The sequence below is a fragment of the Macrobrachium nipponense genome, chromosome 4, assembly GCF_015104395.2.
Source record: "Macrobrachium nipponense isolate FS-2020 chromosome 4, ASM1510439v2, whole genome shotgun sequence".
Lineage (NCBI taxonomy): Eukaryota > Metazoa > Arthropoda > Malacostraca > Decapoda > Palaemonidae > Macrobrachium > Macrobrachium nipponense.
Window position 1 is genome coordinate 145,073,718 of NC_061100.1, and position 5,000 is coordinate 145,078,717.

Genomic DNA, 5,000 nt, shown 5'->3' on the forward strand with positions numbered 1-5,000 from the left:
GGTCTAAGGAATCCCTAGGGCAACCAGCTGTTGGCCAAAAATGCTTGTCCAAAGAGCTATCTGTCTGGGGGGTTACAGGTGCCTCAACTGGGAAATCACTCCAGACTCAACAGTCAACTTTTTGGTCCAGGAAGTCCTAGGTTCACCAGCTGTTGGCCAAAAGTTCTTGTCCAGAGAGGTAGCTGTGTTTTGTGGGGGCTACTTGCCTCACAGGAAAACACTCCAGACTCAAAAGTCAACTCTTGGTCCAAGGGAGCCCTAGGACCACCAGGGACAGCTGTAGACTCAACAAACAATTCTAGGGCCACCAGCTGTTGGGTAAAACTGCCTGTCCAGAGAAGTAGCTGTCTGGGGGGATATGTTGCCTCACTGGGGAAACAATCCAGTCTCGACAGTCACCTTTTGGTCCAAGAGAACTGTTGGCCAAAAGTGTTTGCCCAAGGAATTAAATGTTTTGGGTGGACAGTTGCCTCACCTGGGGAAACATCCATTGCAGAGTTGTCCCGTCGTTTGTATCCCAACCCTTGTTCCTAAAGACTCCATTATTAAAATTCCATAACCGCCATCGAGACCAATATGAGCTGCCAATGTAGAAATCCTCAACGGATTAACATGAATAAAGCCCACGATCATCAAAATCGTCTCTTTCGTTGGAAGTGAATCGAGAATATCCTCATGTTTAGGAAATAAAAGAAAACATCCTTCCCCCTCAGAACTAAAGATGAAAATGAAAAGAAGGAAGAGACATATATATATATATATATATATATATATATATATATATATATATATATATATATATATATATATTATATATATATACAATCAGATGAGAGCATTAAAAAGGGTCCAGGAATCCACCAAACATTGTGAAGAATATTTTATTAGGAACGTTTCATACTACTTCAGAGTACATCTTCAGCCTGTAATTATAAATTGTGACAATTTAATTAACAGTAAAATAACACATTAAGACTAAAACATCAAGATAATAAGTTAATTAAAAACCTTAGAGAACATTTAAAACAAGCAATAGACTAAAACTTTAAGAAATATGGTAATTAAAATTAATATAGAAACATTTAAAACAAATAATGAGAGGACAAGTACCCTAAGCGAAAGTAGAGAAGGGAATGATTTGAAAACACAGTTCGGCCCAGATCTCAGTTATGCTAAATACAACGTGGCAGCAGCCACGTTTGCATTTAGAGAAGGAACCAGTCGTTTGATGTATAATGACTCAAGTGTCGTTAAGTAATTGTTGGGAGTGCTGTCAATGATTGAGAAATGTGTTTTATCAATATTAATTTTACATATTTTGGCGTGGTTACGGATATTGGATAATTCTGGATTTGTTATTCGTTGTCCTGTTCTGTAGCTAACACCTAAGTGACTAGAATATCTCACTTTTAGTAACCGTTTGGTCGATCCGACGTAAATACCAGGACAACCCGGACAATTAAATTTATAAATGACGTCGGATCTCATGAACGGTGGTAGTTTTTCTTTGTGTGTAAAAAATGTGCCAATTTTTAATGGGTTGACAGGAATCAATTTATATCATAATATAAATTTTACTATGGAAACCGAGGATAATAACTGCTTGTCATTTTTAGATCTGAAGATTGTTAAGGAAAATGATAGACTCAGCACTACCATTTTTAGGAAACATACATTTTCGGGTTTGGGTAATAATTTTTATAGTTTTTGTTTTTTGAATTTTAAAATTAATGCCATCTCAACCCTGGTTTTTAGAGCTATGAAATATACCTCAAATTGGCATTTATTTCACGAAGAAATTGAATTTTAAAGAGGTATTTTATTAACAATTCTTATCCAGTAAATGTTTTTTATAATGTAGTAAATAGAATTTTAAATAATGATTTTTCTGAGCAAGTTCCTTCCTATGATGTTAAGAAGCTAGTTATGTACTGTACCATTCCTTTTACATATAAAAACAAATTAGGCGAGCGAATAAGGAAAATCATTGAAAGTGAAATAGGTTGTTTCAAATTAAACTTGATTCCTGTCAACCCATTAAAAATTGGCACATTTTTTACACATTGGCACATTTTTTACGCACAAAGAAAAACTACCACCGTTCATGAGATCCGACGTCATTTATAAATTTAATTGTCCGGGTTGTCCTGGTATTTACGTCGGATCGACCAAACGGTTACTAAAAGTGAGATATTCTAGTCACTTAGGTGTTAGCTACAGAACAGGACAACGAATAACAAATCCAGAATTATCCAATATCCGTAACCACGCCAAAATATGTAAAATTAATATTGATAAAACACATTTCTTAATCATTGACAGCACTCCCAACAATTACTTAACGACACTTGAGTCATTATACATCAAACGACTGGTTCCTTCTCTAAATGCAAACGTGGCTGCTGCCACGTTGTATTTAGCATAACTGAGATCTGGGCCGAACTGTGTTTTCAAATCATTCCCTTCTCTACTTTCGCTTAGGGTACTTGTCCACTCATTATTTGTTTTAAATGTTTCTATAAATTTTAATTACCATATTTCTTAAAGTTTTAGTCTATTGCTTGTTTTAAATGTTCTCTAAGGTTTTTAATTAACTTATTATCTTGATGTTTTAGTCTTAATGTGTTATTTTACTGTTAATTAAATTGTCACAATTTATAATTACAGGCTGAAGATGTACTCTGAAGTAGTATGAAACGTTCCAATAAAATATTCTTCACAATGTTTGGTGGATTCCTGGACCCTTTATATATATATATATATATATATATATATATATATATATATATATATATATATATATATATATATATATATGTAACGAGGATATGAACCCCGTTATTCATTTGGTAAACGTGTAACTCCGAGTGTCAGGCAAACCAACACACAAATCTCTCTCTCTCTCCGAGCGACTGCTCTCTCTCTCTAAGCGATACTGCTCTCTCTCTCTCTCTCTCTCTCTCTCTCTCTCTCTCTCTCTCTCTCCATTCTGTCAGGTAATCAAAATGAGAGAGTTGCATTATAAAAATACATTTATTCAACAACGAAAAGATAGTAAATCAATCAAGTCTCACAGACTAACTTAACTCAATTACCCCAATATTAAAATGTCTAAAATGTAATTTGTCACACCAAATGTCTATTCTCCCATCTGGGACTCCCTGTCCCATTAGGACTCTCGGTCCTCAGTTCCCCCATGGTTCCGCCAGAACCGTCTGTTTCAAAGACATGAGAAACCACTCGTAAGTACACATAAGTTTAACAACAAAGATTAAAGAATGGATATTCTTATAAATATTAAATAGACAACAAGCCACCCTTCTGGCTAAAATAGTATAACTCACCCATGCAGCCGGAATATTTCACTAATACAATATAAAGACACTTTTGCAGAGCTCCTTCGGCATCCTGCCTTTCTTCCAAAGCCGTCTCTAAGCCCAGTCCACCATAGACTTGGTTAGGGGTATATTAAGAATAGAAGAGGCGCACACGCACATACGAACGCACACTTCGTTAACGCCTCACATTACTGGCTACAACTAGTTTCCCAAAGGCACTTTGAAAAGAGCCCATGAACTCGCACATTGACTCGTCTTTCTATGCAGTTTTGTATCAAGCCATCCCACAGAAATCATTTATCAGCTTTTCTCAGGTCGTTGCTTCGGCTCTGTTCTCCACATTTCAATAGGTCACAGCGAACATAGTGGCAATATATAATTAATTATAACCCTAGGCCTTATATATGTATATATATCGCAAAATCTACTTAAGTGAAATGTATATAGCAACAATATAAATATTTCTGACATTTATTCAAGACCTTCACTGAAATTTTTCATTAAAAAATATATGTCTGACTTGATTGTGATCAATACAATTTATTACAATGTTCTGAAGTATAATCAATGAAAAAGTATTTTATATTTTAAGTAAAAATAGCATTTCAGATTTACATTTTTTTTTAGATTTAAGAATGTCATATATAGATGAATATGACACTGGATACAACTCACAAGAAAATGCGTCGGGTAATAATATTGAAGCGGTAAGGGTCGAAGTCTGCTTTCCTACCAGTTACACTGATTGCAATATATTATGAGACCCTAATTGTAATGTAACTGCTATCTCTTAATGTATTATAATTGCAATTTACATTTTTTAAAGTAGTTGTAATTGTAATTTATTTCTTCAAGTGTAATTACTCCAACCCTGCTCCTTACAAAGTGGAGAGAACAAATATTTGTTACGTGTATTTTTTTAAAATAAAAAATGAAATTTAAAAGAATCTTATGTTTACGAAGGTCGATCCAGAACAGCCAACATTTGTATTTTTAAGAGAAAAGGAATCAACACAGCTGTCGCTTTACGGCCTCTCTAGTACTATACTCCAGTAACAAATGACCTTAAACCAATGTTTTCGTCATTATACAGACGCCACTGAAATATTTAATTGTTTGTATGAAATGCTGAAAAATCCACATTTAGGTAGTATTCCTGAGTCCGTCTTCCACGCCGGTGATAGTAAAAAGTCACGTGAAGATGATTATACCCTTAACTGAGTTCAGTATTGACAATGTACTATCTACAAATCTTGACAGAAGGATCTTTATTGTATGCAGAAATTCACTGAAATGTCAAGGCATTTCTCATCAAGATTTTGTTATTGTCATGTTAAGGAAATGCGATAGTTTCTCTGTTGATTTCCTGGGACCCTACATAATTTATAACAGATGGCATCAGTGTCGACTTTCTTGGCAAAAGTACTGGAAAATTCGTCTTTGTGGAAAGAGCAGTTAAAGTGACCACGTGGTCGCCTGAGGCAGTTTTCATTCTGGATGAATACCAATAACTACATAGTGAGTTGGTGTGGGCCTGCGACCAGCTCTTAACAGCTCTCATGGAAAAGGTAGTTATATACTTTAAAGAAGGAGATGTCTGTGTTTTCTTAAAATAAGTTTTCGAATTTTAAGTTAAATGTATAGAGTATGGACACTAATATT